Genomic DNA, 20,764 nt, shown 5'->3' with positions numbered 1-20,764 from the left:
TGCTGGCTCTCTTCCTGGGATTACCAGAAGATTGGAAAGTACTAAGTGTTCTGACCTCTCCCTTGAGACTCTGATACTACACCAATCATCTGTTTGACATACCTGTGTAATTGGATTTTTTGTTTCTTTCCCCTCCACTAAGTGAAAGTTCCATAAAGGCAGGGATTTTTGTCTGTCTTGTTTCACTGCACTGTCTTCAACTATGTTGGAAAATTCATGCTTGGGATGCCTGGGTGGCTCAGTCAGTTAACTGGCTTCCTTCAGCTCAGGTCATGATCCCAGGATCCTGGGATTGAGGCTTCTTGCTTAGCGGGAAGCCTTCTTCTCCCTCTGCCTGCCTCTCCCCCTGCTTGGGCATTCATTCTCTCTTTCTCTCTCTCTCTCTCTCTCTCTGACAAAAAAATAAATAAATACAAGCTTTAAAAAGAAAAAAAAAAAAAGAAAAGTTCCTGCTACTTAGAACGTACTCATACATATTGAATGAATGATGGGTGGATGGGTACATGGATGGACGGGTGGATGGTTAGAACAGTTAGAAACAGTCACAAGGGTCCAGATTAGTTAACATGGAAGTGATGAGGATAGAGAAGGGTCAACATGTTTGAGGTACCTTTTGGGGTTCATCAGTAGCACTGGCTGACAGGTGGGAAGTATGTTCAAGAAAAGGAAGAAGTCCAGTGGCTCATAGGTTTCCAGCCTGAATGGATGAAATGATAAATTTAATTTCCATCAATGTGTTGAGCAAAAATAAGTTGCCTTAATGTTCACTGATTTTCAAGTCCTTATTTCAGGTTTACTTTTTCCTTTATGTGTTTTTCTCCCCATAGGCTTTAGCTCCTTCTAGAAAAAAAAAAAATGTTTCTTTCATGGTATAAAGTAATTATCTTCATAGTTTGAAGAACTCTGTTTGGATGACTTTAAGGGACTTTTAGCTATAGTGATATCTAATGAACAGGAAAATTCCACATGCCACCAAGAATACTCGTTCTCGGTGCAATAAGCAGAGAATGTTATTTGACTATTTCATATTCATTCTCCCATGGATGTGCAGTGCAGTTTTCCAGAGGTCAGATGATGAGTGGTCTCACAACAAACTGAATGCAGAAGCAGACAGGAGGACCCAGCTTTCTTCTATTAAGCCAGACATTAAAGAGATTTTCAAAATATAAAACAATGCCACTTTCCTCATTATGTATTTTTTGTTTTAAAAAAACGCAGTTTTCAGAAAAATGCTGTTGATGTTAACATGTAATGCATTTTATTGTTGTTTTAAAATAAGTTAATACATGCTTTTTAAAATCACTGTTTTAACTTCTCGTACAACAAATATCAATAGATACAATTTATATACACAAAACCTGTTCGGGGCATTCAGTTTTTTTTGAGTGGGAGAGGGACAAAGGGAGATGGAGAGAGAGAGTTTTAAGCAGGCTCCACACTCAGCACGGAGTCCCACCCAGGGCTCCATTTTCACAACCCTGAGATCATGACCCAAACTGAAATCAAGAGTTGGACTCTTGGGGGGCCTGGGTGTCTCAGTGGGTTAAAGCCTCTGCCTTCGGCTCAGGTCATGATCCCAGGGTCCTGGGATCAAGCCCCGCATCGGGCTCTCTGCTCAGCGGGGATCCTGCTTCCTCCTCTCTCTCTCTGCCTGCCTCTCTGCCTACTTGTGATCTGTCTCTCTGTCAAATAAATAAATAGAATCTTTAAAAAAAAAAAAAAAGAGTTGGACTCTTAACTGGCTGAGGCACCCCAGGTGTTCAATAATTTTTAAGACAGTTTTTTTTTTTTTTAAGATTTTATCTATTTGACAGAGAGAGACACAGCGAGAGAGGGAACACAAGCAGGGGGAATGGGAGAGGGAGAAGAAGGCTTTCTGCTGGGCAGGGAGCCTGATGTGGGGAATCATGAACTGAGCTGAAGGCAGACTTTTAACGACTGAGTCACCCAGGCACCCCTAAGACCGTTTCTTTGAGCCAAAAAGTTTGAGAATTGTCCCAGGTTTATTTTTCCTCTATAAAAGAATCTTATGGGATCTGAGTGAGTACTCTTTCTTGCTTCCCAGTCTCCCGTGCATTTCAATTCTCTGTGGCTTATAACCAACCAAGCTTGACCAGGTGGACAAATATACTGTTGGGACTTCGGAGAAGCCTTTTGTCTATTCAAGGGTAAACAGTGGTGGTGGTTTCCATGAAGACTAAGTAAAAAACTGGAAAAACAAGCTCTCAGAATTCCATTCGAGTAGCCGAGTCTAGTCAACACTGAAAGAGGAACAGATGGGGCATTATTAAAACAAAGATGTTTTAGGCATGCATAATATGACACAGTAAAAACAGCATTGTCCTTGAAGCAAGCATTCTTGGAGTTAAGATTTCTATTTCTTGCTCTCTGTTTCTTCTTGGGAAAAAAAAAAAATCAAACCTCTCTGGGCTGTAACTTGCTCATCTGGAGTTTATAGTGGGATCTAACATTCATTCATGCATTCATACATTTATTTCTTTTTTCTTTTTTTTAATTCAACAAATATTTACTAAATATCTGCTTGGATCCACACACATTAAGTACTGGAGATACAGAGGTAAATAATTTAATATCTGATGCTGAGGTTTTCACAGGCTACAAGGAAGATAAATGTATTTAAATTATTTAAGTTACTCTGACTTTAAAACAGCTCCCTGCATCCACAACTGTTTATCTCTTTGCCTCCCCAGGTATTTCTTCATAGCCTTCATCATCACATGATATATGTTTCTGTATTTATTTTGAGGGGAGGATGCTTCTTATCTTCCTCCTCACCTAACTGTAAGTTACAGGAAGATAGGCACTTTATCTTGTTGACCAATCTTCTTCCCGGCACATGAGTGACATTTGTTAACTATTTGTTGAATTGTTGAATAGAATGTTGAATAGAATAGAATGAATGAAAGAAAATACTGGGGAAAGGAAGAGAAAGGAGAATGCATAAGAAAACAAATCAATATATTTATTGAGAAAAGAAGGAGAAGTTGATATTACATGACGTTTCGGAGAGACAGAAAATGTTCCAGGCAGAGGGAAGAGCATGTATGTACAAAGAGCATGTACATCAAAATGCGGGACGTTCAATAAAGACAGCTCAAGCACACGATCTGTAGGGCAGGGAGCAGCGTGTGAGAGATGGGAGGCTCTAACATTCTGTTAATCTATCAAGGAATGAGTGGCTCTCTACCACCCTTCTACACGCCTACCAAGGCAAGGTGGACTTGTGTGTGAACTGGACTGAGAGATACAATTTTTGTGTGGGGGAGGTTATTAGCCATAAAAGGAAAAAACTGTTGTTTCCCTCCTCACACTCAGTACTCTGAATACCTCACTTCTAGTCACTGAACATATGGAGTTTTTTCTCACACTGACCAGTTCTCCAACACCAGCTGGCATCCTACAATTTAACTCCATTCTGACACTGTCTACCTGGAGGTAGGGTCAGATCCTGCAAGTTAGAGATCCACCCCACAAGACTGCCCCCTCCCTTCAAACGCCAGCTGCAAGGCTGCCTTGTCACCTTGCTTTGGATGGACGAGCTATAAATTGGAGGTTCCCACAGCCTCCTCCTCAGGTTTGATAATTTGCTAGAATGGCTCACAGAATTCAGAAAACAAAAAACAACAGTTTTACTTAGTGAGTTACTGGTTTACTATCAGAGGATACAACTCCGGAACAGATGAATGTAGGAGAGATGCATGCAAGGGCCAGCTATGGGGGAAGGAGGCAGAGCCCCCATATCCCCTTCAGTCATACCACCCTCCCAACACCTCCACGTCTTCACCATCCCAGAAGCTCTCTGAACTCCAGGTTTCATACTTCAGGTATTTTTTATGGAGGCTTCTTTATTTAAGCATGATTGATTAAATCATTGTCCTTTGGTGACTAAGTCAACCTCCAGTCCCTCCCACTCCGTGGTGGTTAGAGGGCAGGTTGAAAGTTCAAATTCTCTAGTCACAAAGTTGGTTTCCCTGGAAACCAGCCCCCATTCTCGTTATCTGAGGGCTTTCCAAAACCCACTCCAGCGACTCTAAACTCAGAGGGGGTTGGTAGGGGATACTTGTAAATAACAAAAGACACTCCTTTTACCTTTATGCTCTGGAGCTATTTTGGGAAGTAGTACCAAAGAACAAAGGTGCTCCTATTTCTCTGATTACTTAGGAAATGACAAAAGTTTTAGAAGTTGCCTGTAGGAGTGGAAGACCAAATTTATATTTCTTATTAACAATCAAGTATCACAGCCATCATCTAACAATGTTGATAACACTGTTGTTGTGATTATGGCTCATGCATACTGGGTTCTTACTAAGTGAAAAGCACTTGACATATATTATATCATTTTCAAACACCTTCAGGAGTTGGAGACTATTATCAATTCCCATTGTATAGTAAGAGTGTCAGTGCTGAGAGTCTATGGGACCTTCTCAAAGTCAGTGGGGAACTATGATGGCCAGCCAGTGTGTCTGTGGAGGCTCTCAGTGATCTAACCCCAGGCATTCCTACCCTTCTGTAGTTTACTCCCATCTTAAAATCAGACCTGATCTGATTAAAATCAATAGAACATGATATAAGTGACAGTGTATGACTTCAGAGGCTAACTGAACTCAAGGGGTTTGTCCCCATCATATTGAACGAAATCCAAGAAGTGTTGAAAGCAAAGAATTTTGTATTAACTTGTTAGTAAGGAGACAGGCAGCCAACTCTCAGAACACTTGTCTCCCCATGAGGTTAGGACAGGAAGATTTATTCAGTGCATTGGGCTGGGGCAGGAAGCTCACATAGGCTCTTTGGTTTTAATTGTGCATGCTTAGCCTGCCCACAGACAAGTACATACATCGTATGTTCAAAAAATGGGGAAAACTCTGCCCAGAGGAGGCGATCTTAGTATTATAATGAGCTAAAGTTAACTTCAGAACAACTCAGGGGGGCTTCTGCCTGGATCCTCAGCTCCAGTCCAGCTCAAACTGGCTCCCATGAGGGGTTATCAGGTGAAACACCTAGATGGGTGTCTCCTTGGCTGGAACTGCTGGTTCTCCAAACCAAAACACATTCCTTCCCTGCTTTTGTCCGTTGCCCTCCTTTCTGCAGATAGCTTTCAGCCCTCTTATTCGAGTAACTTCCCGCTGCATCCTAGCTAACAATTTAGCTTCAAGCTTGATCTTTTGAATTACTCTGGATGAAACCATGCCATGAAGACACTTGAGCAGCCCTGTGAAGAGGAACTGAGATCTCCCATGAAAAGCCAGCATCAACCAAAGGACCCACCTTCAAAGTGGATTTGCAACCCCAGTCAAGCCTTCAGATGACATCAGCCCCAGTGGACAACTGACAGCACCTTGTAAGAGACCCTAAGTCAGAACTGCCCAACCAAGCCACACCTGAATTCCTGACCCATAGAACTACATGAGACAAGAAATGATTATGGTTGAGTTAAGTCACTAAATTTTGAAATAATTTATTATTAGAAATATATTATTTATACAACAGGGTCAGAACTCAGATTTGCCTGAGTCGGGAGCCATATCTCTGTCTTTTTTTTTTCTTCCACTTACTACTGGTATTAAAAAATAGCTTGTCTTTCTGAGTGTGACTCAAATGGTAGTCCCAGGAGTAAGTTATGGAATCCAGGAGAGTATTTGACTCTAAAATTACTCAATATGCCCCAGTTAAGAAAGCAACTCCAAATAAAAAGTTGTTTTCCTAATTTCTCATTGGGGTTAATTTTTTTTTTAAGTTTCTAAAGGCCATCTTGAGTATATAAACTTTTACTGAAGTAGATGACAATTTTAAACATTCACTTGCACAATTTCATTTATTATATCTGCTATACATATTTTAAATTAATATTATATAAAATAGTGCCCTGACTTAGAAATCAATAAACCATTTTATTGACACTCTCCATATGCATCTTTTGTATCCTTGTTACACCAATCTGTGGATCCACAGTACTGGCAGGTCCCGGGAGCTTGCTAGAAGTGCAATATCTCTAGGGGCACCTGGGTGGCTAGGTGGGTTAAGCTTCTGCCTTCAGCTTGGGTCATGATCTCAGGATTCTGGGATCAAACCACACATTGGGCTTTCTGCTCAGCACGGAGCCTACTTCTCCCTCTCTGTCTGCCTTCCTCTCTGCCTACTTGTGATCTCTGTCTCTGTCAAATAAATAAATAAAATCTTAAAAAAAAAAAAAGAAGTATCTCAAGCTCTGGCCCAGATTCTCCTGAATCAAAATATGCATTCTTTAAAAAAGATTTATGTATTTATTAGAGAGTGAGAGAGAATGGGGTAGGCAGAGGGAGAGGGAGAGAATCTCACACAGACTCCCTACTGAGCACAAGCCCAGTGTAGGGCTCCATCTCATGACCCTGAGATCATGACCTCAGCTGAAATCAAGAGTCAGATAGCTACCAACTGAGCCACCCAGGCACCCCCTCCCCTCCAAAATATGCATTTTAACAAGATTCCCCAGATGATCGTTAGGTACTCTAAAGTTTGAGATACCCAGGTCTACAGATTCTAGTGCTGTCTGTTTTCCAGAATACATCATCTTCACTTCCCTGGAAGCTGTTTGCAATATAGCATGCTTTGAACCTCTGATGATGCTCTGGGAGACACTGCTTACTGCTCTCCCAACAACTGTTATTCTTCACCTGACCTATGGAACTCAGATTTTGCTTGGAGAGAATAATGTGCTCCATTAGAAAAACTCAGCTTCCCAGACTCCTTTGCAGCTAAACTTGACCATATAACATAGTTCAACTTCTGACCAACAAGAGGGAAACAGAAATTGCTGGGTGGGTCTTTAGGAAAAATTATTTATGAACAGGGTAGGGTACTCAAATTGCATGCACTCTTTCTCTTCTAGTCCTAACCCTTCTTCTTCTTCTTCTTCTTTTTATTTTCCCTGCCTGAAATGGAAACTGGGAGGTGGAACTGTCATCCTGTCATCACAAGGACTAGAACCATACAATGAGGACAGAAAGGTGAAAGTGAACAGGAGTCTGAGTTACTCACGGGGTTTGGGGTACTGCCTTACTTGAACTTGGGTTGCTTATATCCAAACTTCTTGCTCTGTAAGAAGAATTCAGCCTTTTTTGAGGAAGCCATGGTGATCAGACTTGTATCACAAGAGGCCGAACACAATCCAAAAGCAAGCCAAAAGCACACATTCACCTGACAGCAGGCCTGCATTGTTTTGCATTCCTTCAGTATGGGTGTACTTACTTGATTGTCAAAATTTAACCACTTACTGTATGGTTTTGATAAGTAATATTAAAAGACTTGCTTACGAGAAGGTTTAATTATAATTCTGTGGTCATATACCCAGAAATAATGACTAAATCTGTGTTAATTTATTTTCCTCTTTTGTGTTTGAGTGCATCAGGAACCCTCTGTAGGCTGCCAATATTAGTATTGATGGAGCACTTACCCAGATAATACCTCATTTTCCAAAATGAAACACCTGCGATAAGACCTTAGCGTAGAAAGACTTTGTGGAATCTGAAATGTGAGGCAACTTCCTCTTTTCTGATGATCCTTAACTTCTACTTAGGCATTGATAAGCATCAGAATAAGTCTGTGAGTCTGGTATTCTGGTTCTAGGTGGAGTCAACAGTACAGAGTTTGGCCTGAGCAAGGGTTTCTCTCTTTCTAAGCAGGATGGCTTTCTTTGGGACAAAATTAAAGGTTGAGTTAAAAATGAAAAAATGCGGGGCACCTGGGTGGCTCAGTGAGTTAAAGCCTCTGCCTTCGGCTCAGGTCATGATCCCAGGGTCCTGGGTCCTTGGATGGAGCCCTGCATCGGGCTCTCTGCTCAGCAGGGAGTCTGCTTCCCTTCCTCTCTCTGCCTGCCTCTTTGCCTACTTGTGATCTCCGTCTGTCAAATAAATAAATAAAATCTTTTTTAAAAAATGGAAAAATGCTCTTGGACTTTGGGATAAAAGTCCTAATGTAGAGGCAGTTTTCTAGAGAAGCAGCTGAATTCAATTTATGGGGACAACAGCCCAACTGGCGATATGTTTTGAGGAACGATGTTGAAGAGGCTGGGTCTTCATTTCAGCATAAAGGCAACTGGACGGAAAGTGCTAGGAGAACGGGAGTTTCCTTCCAAAATCTTTGGGCTTTGTGTTGCTAGAGTAGCATGAGGTGGGACTGTAGTTATTCATTTGGGTGTTATTGGACAAGTTGACCCTAGAACACTGAAGGATTGGGGAGGGACTGGGGTTTTATCTGGAAAATCACCTAGCACCTGTATCTGGCATATGGTAGATATCCACTGTAGGCTTGTCAGATGTGAACCCACGTTTGTTTGACTCTACCCAAGGTAGGTTCTTGGTAATAGAAAACCTTATCCAGAATATAATTCAAAGCAACCATCCTGTCAAGACAAGTGCTCTGTGTAAATATCCCCAATTTGAATTGAGGATTCAGTGTGAACACATAGGGAGCCTCTGCTTTGTGCCCGACACCGTGTTCCGTACTTTTATGTACACGTTCACCTGTTCCCTTGCACCAGTCCTCACCTGAGAACTTTACTCTGCTCAGCCAGCCGAAACAGAAGCTCCACTGCTGCTCCCCGCAAGGCCTCCCGTGCTGATGGAGGCCAGAATGTTCTACCTCTGCAGAGGAGCTGACCCATGGGCTCTGAGTTCTCTGTCTCCCTTTCCCCACAAACCTTCTGGGTAAGAACAAATTGTTTGCTTCTCTGTAGTATTATTAATTGCTGCTCAAGAACTACTTTTAAGCTAAAACAATTGATACCCTATATTAATTCCATACCTTTCCATAGAACAGAGCAGTAACCTATTCATTTCCCCTGATTTTACATATCATTTAAAGAGAATGATTTCCCACTCATTTTGTGGAGAAACTGAGATAAAGGGAGACTAATCCCAAATTATACTTAGATCTTGTAATTTAAAAAAATGTTTTAATGTACAAAATTGATATTTCTCAAATTTAAGAATTATATTAATCTTTTCAAAGGGAAAGAATTCTCATAAAATTCCAAGAATATGCCTAAGTATTTCAGTGGGAAAAAACCTACCTTACAAAACAAGTCCTGGGACGCCTGGGTGGCTCAGTCGGTTAAGCATCTGCCTTCAGCTCAGGTCATAATCTCAGGGTCTTGGGATCAAGTCCCATATCCAGCTCCTCGTTCAGTAGGGAGCCTGCTTCTCCCTCTGCTTGCAGCTCCCCCTGCTTGTGCTCTGTCTCTCTCTCTCTCAAGTAAATAAATAAAATCGGAAGAAAGAAGGAAAGGAAGGAAGGAAGAGAAGTTCTTAGTATGCAAAATATATGAAGAACTTCTACAACCCCATATTCCAAATCCACAAATAATCCATTAAATATGTGCAGAAGACACAAACAGATATTTCTCCAAAGAAGACATATCGATGGCCAACAGACACAACAAAATGGTCAACATCATTCATCATCCAGAAAATGCAAATCAAAACTACAGAGAGATATCACCTCCAAAGCTTAAGAAACAAGTGTTGGTAAGGATGTGGAGGACAAGGAACCCTCATGCACTGTGGGTGGGAGTGCAGACTGGCACAGCCACTCTGGAAAACAGTATGGAGGTTCCTCAAGAAGTTAAAAATAGAGGGGTGCCTGGGTGGCTCAGTAGGTTAAAGCCTCTGCCTTTGGCCTGGGTCATGATCTCAGGGTCCTGGGATCGAGCCCCTCATCGGGCTCTCTGCTCAGCAGGGAGACTGCTTCCCTTCCTCTCTCTTTCTGTCTACTTGTGATGTCTCTCTGTCACATAAATAAATAAAATATTTTTTAAAAAGAAGTTAAAAATAGAGCTACCCTGCATTCCAATAATCACACTATTTAGTCTTTAATCAAAGAATACAAAAACACTAATTTGAAAAGATATATGCACTGCTGTATTTGTTGCAGCATTATTGACAATAGCCAAATTATGGAAGCAGCCCAAGGCTCCATCAACTGACCAATGGATAAAGAAGACGTAGTAACTATATATATACAGGGAAATATTATTCAGCCATAAAAAGAATGACATCTTGCCGTTTGCAATACCATAGATGGAATTAAAGGATATAATACTAAGTAAAATAAGCCAGCCAGTGAAAGACAAATACCATATGATTTGACTCATGTATGGAATTTAAGAAACAAACACATGAACAAAGAAAAAAAAGAAGTCTGAAAAAAAGGGAACAAAAGTCTTCTCCAAAAGAAATTTTTCAGATATGAATTATCACTGCAAATAGATGATCTCTTTATAGCCAATAAAGGATTTTTTATACTATCTTTAAAATGGAAACTCACCATTTAGACTTTTTCACAAAACATTCAAGCCCTTAGGAATGCAGGTAAGTCCCTCCCCCCACCTCCCAGTTTGAGAAAACCTATACCAACAGCAAGATTATTCCTATACAAAACCATTCCCAATCACATATGGGTCTTTGGAGGCCGTGACAGGGTAAGGCACCACACCCATTTCCTTCTATGTGGACTTAAAGGGAAAAAATTCCCAGCACAATGCTCTCAATTTATTCCTGTAAAATATAGGTAGTCTGCATTCCATTTTCCAGCTTTGCTTGGTGTGTGGGTGGCTGATGTCATAGCAAAAGGCAAGGTCTTCATCTCTCTTTTGCATGAGGTTTCAAGACACACTTGCGTTTTCAAGTGTCAGACACCCTCTGGAGTAGACTCTGTTATGTGGAGATGCTCATTCCAGCAATTACCAGTGGTACAAGAGCTCCAAGGCCATGGGAGAGCCTTGTCCTCTGCAGACTGGCTGCCCAGAAGTCTGCTTTTGTGATGACATATGGTTGCCTGCCATATGGGGTCACAACGGGTCTGGGATCCTTTCCTTCAAGAATTCAGCAGAATCGCATCCATGACGTTGGTACTGATGTGAGAAACACATGAATGCGTGATCTTCTGAAGCACCATGTGGAAATGGGGCAATCCATGTGGAGGAAGGCACGGATTCACCCATTAAGGGGCAAAAGCAAGGGAAAAACTGCCTGGGATTCCCAACCACAACTGGGTGGTTGAGAAGACTCATCGTAGGACTGTTGAAAAATGTTGAACAGAAATTTCATTTATATGTATTAACAGTTCTATTTGGTTCCTATAAAAACTATTGCTTCAAAAATACTGATGGTTAAAAAAAATCTCATCGAAAATGTGTTGTCATTCTTATTACCAGAAGGAACAGCATTAAATCTGTGATGTTGTTTTTCGCTTTTTAAAAAAGATTTTATTTACTTATTTGAGAGAGAGGGAGAGAGAGTGCGCACGAGCATGAGCTGGGGTGAGTGGCAAAGGGAGAGGGACAAGGAGGCTCCCCGCTGAGCAAAGAGGCCAATGTGGGGCTCAGTCCCAGGACCCTGAGTTCGTGACCTGAGCCGAAGGCAGACACTTGACCGACTGAGCCACCCAGGTGCCCTGTGATGTTGTTTTTCAGTGGTAGGATAACAAGTAATTTTTGTTTCCTGCTTCTGTATATTTTCTGTACTTTCCAGATGAGCTGTAATGATGCCAAAAGCATAGACTCAAACAGTTGGCCCCACCCCACTCTCCAAAGCCCATGGAGCCTGGGGCAAATTACTAATCCCACTCTTCTGCATTTCCTTCTGTGAAAAGGGGCTAACAGCAGTAAGACTGTCTGCCTCCACAAGGCTCTTACAGGGATTAAACAAGAAAATATGAGAGTATAAGCAGTGCCTGGCACAAAGCAGCCACCCCCAAATCTTATAGCCATTATTACTATTACCTTTCATTGATTCTAAGGCTTGCTTTTTCCCTCTTTCTAATTTATAATTTTATTCTTATAATTTATATTCTTCTAATTAGGATGGATCTTACACTTGATGGCATGAATGGCTTACTGGACTGCATTTTTTTTTTAATATTGGTGATACATAAAGCAGAAATGCATCATCAGTTGATTACTCTGTGTTCGGTCATAGTTCTTGCCCGTTCTTATACATCCCATGAAGGATATGAAGACATAGTGTTCAGCCCCGATGCTTCTGGTCTTGCATCTGGCCCCCACGAAGCAGTGTGGTTCAAGCAGGCCTGCAGAGACTCACCTCTTTCTTGCCTGGTCCTCATGGGACTGCAGTTTGGAGAGGGCAAGCCCCATGCAGTCAAGTGTTTGCAGCAGACCTGGAAGAGGAGCTAAGAAGTAGAACTAATCTGGGGAGCCAAGTGGCAGTCTTAGATGGATGCTTTAGGTGAAGGCAGATCACGGACATTTTTGACCGCGGGGTTTTGCCACAGTGTATTTGACCAACTGTACAATTAACTTTTAATGCTACACACGGGTCAGCCCCTCTTTTCCCTAGTGTATTTTGGAACTTGCAGGTTCCTGCTGCCCAGGAGGCTCTAGTCATAGGCCAGCGGTTGTCTGGTGCAGAGGAGAGCTCAGCACGACCTCAGCAGACAGCTATGAGGGGGCTGGTGGGCAAGAAGACCCTGGCCCTGCGGTCCTCAGGGAGGATCCTTGTCTCCACATGGTGGCTTCACTCTGCCAGCTGCAGCTGGTCCTGTGATGACACAGGCATCCGTGTTCTGGCCTCGTGCACTTTCTCGCTATTTCAGTAGGTCACAGAGGGATTCAGAGCTGGAGTTGCTGAGGCAGTGGTCCAGTTTGAGGAAAAGAGATTCTTTGGCCATACTTTGAAAGCGGCGTTCTGCTGCTGATTTGAAGTTCAGTGCCGCGGAGTTGCACGAGGGCGTGCATGTATGCCCTGGAGAGTCCCAAGTATCCCAGACCTTTGCAGGGAGCTCTAGCGGAGTTGCCTCAACTCCATCCCGCCTCCCAGACCAAGGAAGGATCCGTGAAGGAGCTACCCTCAGATTAACAGGCCTCGTGCTCAGATTCTAGACTCACTCCTCACCATGGGATCCTAATATGCCTCAGATTAGAAAGCAGGGTTCTTAGGACTATTGATCTGATCAGGCAGCAGGAGGTAGGACAAACAGCTTCTTAATGGCCAAAGACAGAAAAATTCTGCTCATCTATAAATGTGAATGCCCTATAACTGGCTGGGGCCAACATTCAATTCAATGTTGACATGCTAGTGAGGAAAAATGGACAGTCCAAACTATGCAAACCATGCCACAGTTCTTGTCTCTTGTCATGGAAATAATTACCCTTACCCCTTATCCTGTGCCGAACCCAGTTTTGCATCGGTGCGTTGGTGTCAACGTTCCCGACCCCATAAACATTCGAGCTCCATTGACTTTTCATTTGAACCAGATGCCTGGTCCTTCAATTTAATCTAGGAGTTAAATAAGATCTTTAAGACCCGTTCATTTTATATCTGTACTTCAGTCAAGATGTTGCTTCTTTTCAAAATAGCCTTTAACACTCCGAAACATGGAGTTCACAGGAGAAATGACAAAGTTTTTAACATACTGGATGGGAAAGAAAGTTACCTTAAATAAGACTGGGGACACCACTGGGTCAAATTTCTAGGCTTTCCTCAAGCAGCAATATCTTAAGTGCTCATCTCTGACAGAAGAATGTTTGCATCAGCAGATTTTTTCTCCCCATCTAGAAAATTTGTAGTTGCAAAATTAATCTCTTGCCAAGAGATATTTCCCAATTGATTTGAAGATCACAGGGCACAGCTTTTGGACAAGGGGCATAAATTCTGGTACAGCTCAACCCAAGGAGATCTACTCCTCCTTTCAAAGCCCCTGAATTTCTGCAGTGATCCTTGCCAACTCTCTTTGGTTTAAGCAAAATACTCAGAGTTCAGGGAACATAATTTGGCTCTGGGCTAACTGCCCTAGGGACTGGAGACTGAGTCATTTTCTAAATTTGGTAGATGTGGGGCCAGTGCTATGGTAATCTTGTGTGTCCTGCTAATAATTAACTGGACTTTTTTTCGTGGGTGGTTTGTGAAAGATTTAGCATTAAGTGGTACCACGTCTTATGATCTACATTATTTATGGTAGGAAACAGCCTAAGATTAGCTGCTGGAAGAGCCCTCACTTTACAGAAGAAGGGAAATCTATCTAAACTGAACAAAATAAGAAATTGGGAGAGGTGCATTGTGAACATTAATGTCTTTGAACTTTTTCTTTGGAAGATTTTAGGGGGCGCCTGGGTGGCTCAGTCTGCTATGCGTCTGCCTTCAGCTCAGGTCATGACCTCAGGGTCTTGGGAGAGAGCCCCACATCGGGCTCCCAGCTCAGCGGGGAGTCTGCTTCTCCCTTTCCCCCCTGCTTGTGCTCTTTCTGTCTCTCTCAAATGAATACATTTTTTAAAAAATCTTTTAAAAAAAGATTTATTTTTTTGAGATAGAGTGAGGGAGAGATCCTGAGTTGGGGGGGGAGGGTAGAGGGAGAAGCAGACTCCCCACTGAGCAGGGAGCCTGACACATGGCTCGATCCCAGGACCCTGGGATCATGACCTGAGCCAAAGGCAGAGCTCAACCAACTGAGTCCCCCAGGTATCCCTAATGTCTTTGAATTTTAACACTGAAAGTCATGGAAGGGAGTTTATATTCATGTGACTGTGGTGACCATTTTCTGTTGGACAGTACTAATGTTGTCATCTGCTGTTGTTGTGAACTACTAACAAGCTGTGCTGGACAATAAGGCTGCTCAGAATTTGTGATGGGAAACAGAACAGGGAGTTAACTGGTGTAATTGGGGGAAAAGTGGTCTCAGCCCCAATATACCTAATGTATTGTTCTGACACATTTATGAGCCTTCTGGAGGCTAAATCAAAACTGCCCGTAGGTGGTCCCAGCGTGCTCTTCACAAATATCATATCAAAGTGTTCCCCTTTGGGATTGCGGTGCTCATTCACGGCTTGTGGGACTCCATGGGCAGACTGTTGGTATTTTCCCCTGAGGGGGTGGCTGTACCCTAGGATTCATGGTAATAAAACCCAAAACTAGAGAGTATGTTTGGAAAATGCCCCTGATGTTTCCTTCCATGTGAAGGATATTCATTAGGTACCTCTCCACTCCCTCATTTATCAGACCCATGAGTTTGGAAGGAGAAAATGGGCATGATAGCGCAGTGTCCCTTTCCCCTTCCTCCTGAGGATGAACTGCCAAAAGAGAACGTGCGCCTTCCTCTTTCCTGTGCAGAGGACAGCCTGATCCACTTCTCAGATCAGGAAGCTTGCTCCTGCACAGATACAAGCTCCCTTTTCCAGCTTCACTTTTATCAGTGATGAAAGGGATTTTGGGATTTCCCATCTGGTGATTGTTGTTTGTAATCTTATTTCAAAACTCAAGGAGAAGAGTGGCATTTTAGGGCTGTTCTCCAAATCCCAGTATTGTACATTACTGTTTTTCACGGTATATACATTTTATTTAAAATTATCTCTTAATTATTCAAAACTAACTGATCACATTCCAAAGAGTAAACGGGCTCTGCTGAAAAACAATGGGGTTTTCCCATAAATGCATGACCTTGAGTGAATCTGGGGAGTCTTCATTTTGGTCTCTTTGTCTCAGCTACTCTGATGCCTTTGTGATTTAGCTCTTGGGTGACAGTTCAATTTCCTTTGGGTCTGATTTTTCCATGACAGTCCTGATGTTCTGAAGAAATATATTAATAGTGTCCTCTTTCATTCTCAGAATTGCTCCAGATAGGATCATAGATTAAATGGTCACCTTACAGATGAGTGATCATATCAGCATGACTAAACAGTGTACGCCAGTTTCTTTTCCAAGAGATCTGTGTATCAGGATTATACTAAGGTTCACAAAAAAATTAAAAAGAAAATATGAAAATATAATCATGTTCACTTTAAATATTTCTAGATTTGTCTAATAGAAATATATATTTATATTTATATATATTTATATATAAATAATAATGTGTAATAAATATATTATAAATAATTTATTTATTATGAATTCATCATAAATAATAAATATATTCATATATAAATAAATATTTATATAAATGCAAATATATAGATATATTTATTTAAATACATTTAATAATTAGTAACTATATTTAATATCATTAAAATGTTAAATCATTAAACATAAACCATTAATAATTAATATCAAATATTAATATTATTAAATAAATAAGATTAATATAATGATAATATCATTGATGTTATTAATAATCATTAAATTAATATTATCAATAATATTATATTAATATTATTTATTTAATAACATTATTGATTGATAACTTAATAATTATTAAATATATTTAATATTGTTTAATTATTTAAATTATTAAATCATTATTTTGGTAAATATAAATAACTGATAATTATATTTATTTAAACATATTTAAATAAATATATTTATATATATATTTGTTTAAAGATTTTATTTTTTTATTTGAGTGAGAGAGAGACAGAGCATGAGTTGGGGGAGGGGCAGAGGGAGAAGCAGACTCCCTGCTGAGCAGGGAGCCTGAAGCAGATCTCGATCCCAGCACCTGGGGATCATGACCAGAGCCAAAGGCAGCCACTTAACCCACTGAGCCACCCAGGTTCCCAAACTAATATATTTTTTGAAAGATTTATTTACTTATTTTCAGAGAGCATGAGAGAGTAGGGATGAGGGGCAGAGGGAGAGGGAGAGAGAGAATCTTAAGCAGGCACTGTGGGGAGTGTGAACCTGAGGTGAGTTTCGATCTCACAACCCCGAGGTCATGACCTGAGTCAAAACCAGAGTGAGAGGCTTAACTGACTGAACCACCCAGGTGCCTCAAAAGGCAAACTAATATTAATACCCACTGTTGACTCAGCTCTATGTTAAACACATTCACATTTACCAAACTTGTTTAATCCTCAAGATAGATATAATTCCTTTTTGTGGGAAATGAGTCTTCAAGATTTAGCTCACAAACCTCAGGGATGACAGAAGAAAAGGAAAGAAAATTTTGTGCTGTGGATGGATTTAGGTCAGATTCTTTCATTCCTTCCCAACCACAACGAACCTCTTCCTGGTAACATTGTAACATCTTCTTCACATTTGGTTAAAGGGCAGAGGTGGGGGGGTGGGGAACAGGCTTCATTTCATTCTGAAATGTTTGGAAAGCCTTGATTTGAGGAGGTGCTGAATATTATAGCTTTTTTTTTTTTTAAGATTTTATTTATTGATCTGACAGAGAGAGATCACAAGCAGACAGAGAGGCAGGCAGAGAGAGAGAGAGAGAGAGGGAAGCAGGCTCCCCGCTGAGCAGAGAGCCTGACAAGGGATTCGATCCCAGGACCCTGAGATCATGACCTGAGCCGAAGGCAGCAGCTTAACCCACTGAGCCACCCAGGCGCCCCAATATTATAGCTTTTGTTAACTGTAAACCCTCCCAGTCTAATTACTGCTCTAGTTTCTAAGCCATGTGGCTTTGAAGAACATTTTCAAGCATGTAATGAGGCAAAGGAATGGAAAATTTTGGGGGGGAAAATGGGACTTTACCCATTCTGGGTGTATCAAAGAATGTAAGCGTTCATTTGAACAAATGAAAGTTTAGGGCACAAAATAATAGGATTCTAAGGAATATGGGCTAGTACCCAGCCCATACATAAACATTTTGCAAAATGTATTGGTATGCTAGGTCACAAACCCTTGTGTTTTTTGTATTTTTTTTTTCATTTCCCTGTTTTCTTTTCTCTGCCTTTCTGCAGATTATTTGAACATTTTTGGAATTCCATTTTGATTTATCTAGCATTTTTTTAGTGCATATTTATATTATAGCTTTTTTCACGGTTGACATTATAGGTGCATAAATGATCAGAGTCTACTGGTATCAGCATTTTACTGGTTCTAGTGAAGTGTAGTTCTAGTTTCTTCCATTTATAATATAATCGCCATAAGTATTTCCTCTGTAAACAATGAAAACCGTATCACACAATGTCATAATTTTTGCTTCAGTGGTTGGACATAATTAAGGAGCTCAAGAGGAGGAACGTCTCTTGTATGTACCCATATTTGTACCCTTTGTATTGTTCTTCCTTCCTGATATTTCGAGATTCCTTCTTCTCCCCTTTTCCTTTCTGTATCAAGAACCTCCTGTAGACATTTGTTAAGGGTAGTTTTGTTGGTAACAAATCCTCCTCATTTTCCTTCATTTGAGAATCTCTTGATTTCCCCATCATTGCTGAAGGATATTTTTCTGAGTAGAAGATTCTGGGTTGACAGTCTTTTAGCACTTGAGAAACATTAACCACTTCCTTCAGGCCTCCATGGTTCTGTTGCAAAATCTCTTATCAGTCAAATTGCGTTTCTTTTATTGGTGAGCTGTTGTTTCTTTCTGGTTGATTTCAAGATTTCGCCTTGTCCTTGGGTTTTAGAAGTTTGATTATGATGTCTTGTTGGGGTTTTCTTTAGGTTTATCCTATTTGGAATTCATGTAGCTTCTTGAATGGTCCATGTGGATGCCGATCTCTCTTGCCAAATTTGGGAAAATTTTCAGCCATTATTTCTTCAAATGCTTTTTTGTTCCCATCCTTTCTTTCCTCACCTTCTAGGACTCCAGTGACACAAATGTTAGCAATTTTGTTGTGGTCACATGGGTCCCTGAGGCTCTATTCTTTTCTTTTCCCTTTTTCTTTTTGTTTTCTCTCTGCATAGCACACTGGGTAATTCCATTGTTCTCTTTAAGTTTACTAATTCTTTCCTCTTTCCTCTTCATTGTGCCATTGAGCCCATATATTGATTATTTAATTTTAGTTATTGTATTTTAAATATCTCTTTGGTTCTAGCTGGAACAAATAAGCCTAAAATTTGTATGGAATCAGAAGAGATTCTGAATTGCTAAGGAAATGTTGAAAAAGAAAAACAAAACTGGGGGCATCACGTTACCTGATTTCAAGCTTTACTACAAAGCTGTGATCACCAAGACAGCATGGTACTGGCATAAAAACAGACACATAGACCAGTAGAACAGAGTAGAGAGCCCAGATATGGACCCTCAACTCTATGGTCAGTTAATCTTCGACAAAACAGGAAAAGATAAACAGTGGAAAAAAGACCATCTCTTCAATAAATGGTGCTGGGGAAATTGGACAGCTATACGTAGAAGAATGAAACTCGACCATTCTCTTACACCGTACACAAAGATAAACTCAAAATGGATAAAAGACCTCAACGTGAGACAGGAATCCATCAGAATCCTAGAGGAGAACATAGGCAGTAACCTCTTCGATATCAGCCACAGCAACTTCTTTCAAGATATGTCTCCAAAGGCAAAGGAAACAAAAGCGAAAATGAGCTTTTGGGACTTCATCAAGATCAAAAGCTTCTGCACAGCAAAGGAAACAGTCAACAAAACAAAGAGGCAACCCATGGAATGGGAAAAGATATTTGCAAATGACAGTACAGACAAAAGGTTGATATCCAGGATCTATAAAGAACTTCTCAAACTCAACACACACAAAACAGACAATAATATAAAAAAATGGGCAGAAGATATGAACAGACACTTCTCCAATGAAGACATACAAATGGCTATCAGACACATGAAGAAATGTTCATCATCACTAGCCATCAGGGAGATTAAAATTAAAACCACATTGAGATACCACCTTACACCACTTAGAATGGCCAAAGTTAGCAAGACAGGAAACAATGTGTGTTGGAGAGGATGTGGAGAAAGGGGAACCCTCTTACACTGTTGGTGGGAATGCAAGTTGGTGGAGCCACTTTGGAAAACAGTGTGGAGATTCCTTAAGAAATTAAAAATAGAGATTCCCTATGACCCTGCAATTGCACTACTAGGTATTTACCCCAAAGATACAGATGTAGTGAAAAGAAGGGCCATCTGTACCCCAGTGTTTATAGCAGCAACGGCCACAGTCGCCAAACTGTGGAAAGAACCAAGATGTCCTTCAACGGACAAATGGATAAGGAAGATGTGGTCCATATACACTATGGAGTATTATGCCTCCATCAGTAAGGATGAATACCCAACTTTTGTAGCAACATGGACGGGACTGGAAGAGATTATTCTGAGTGAAATAAGTCAAGCAGAGAGAGTCAATTATCATATGGTTTCACTTATTTGTGGAGCATAACAAATAGCATGGAGGACAAGGGGAGTTAGAGAGGAGAAGGGAGTTGAGGGAAATTGGAAGGGGAGGTGAACCATGAGAGACTATGAACTCTGAAAAACAATCTGAGGGTTTTGAAGGGGCGGGGGGGGGGAGGTTGGGGGAGCCAGGTGGTGGGTATTAAGGAGGGCACTATTGCATGGAGCACTGGGTGTCGTGCATAAACAATGAACTCTGTTACGCCGAAAAGAAATTAAAAAAAAAAAAGACAAGACTGATCAGCTTCACCTTTTCTGCCCACCTGCATGATCTTATGAAGGATAATTAGAAGGCAGACAAGCAGGGACAAGCCCCCACCCCCACCCTGACCCCGCCCCAAGAGAAAAACCACCCTTAAAAGGATTTTACACCACCCTGGAAGGAGCCCTCCAGCCTTTCGACTGTGACAAAAACCTGATTGGATGACAGGCACAGGGAGGGTTAATCAGATTACAACAGCCAGCCAACAAGCCCAGAAAAACCCCTATACTTAGACACTCCCTGGGCAAACCTCTTTGGTCCCCTATCTCATTAGGAGCTTTGTACTCTCCCGTTGCTATCGCCCAATAAATCTCGCTTTGCTGTCCACCACTCTGGTCCACCTCTTCATTCTTCAAAGCAGCATGACCAAAAATCTTGTAGTATTTCCAGCACTTGGGAGATAGTCTTTGAGACGTTAGTCCACTGTCTTTCCGGGGTTGGCCTCACTGAAATAAACCCGTTTCTCATTTC

The sequence above is a fragment of the Lontra canadensis genome, unplaced genomic scaffold (genome assembly GCF_010015895.1).
Source record: "Lontra canadensis isolate GAN:19392208 unplaced genomic scaffold, GSC_riverotter_1.0 scaffold126, whole genome shotgun sequence".
Classification (NCBI taxonomy): domain Eukaryota; kingdom Metazoa; phylum Chordata; class Mammalia; order Carnivora; family Mustelidae; genus Lontra; species Lontra canadensis.
The sequence above is the reverse complement of the archived record's forward strand: the minus strand, read 5'-3'. Positions refer to the sequence as shown.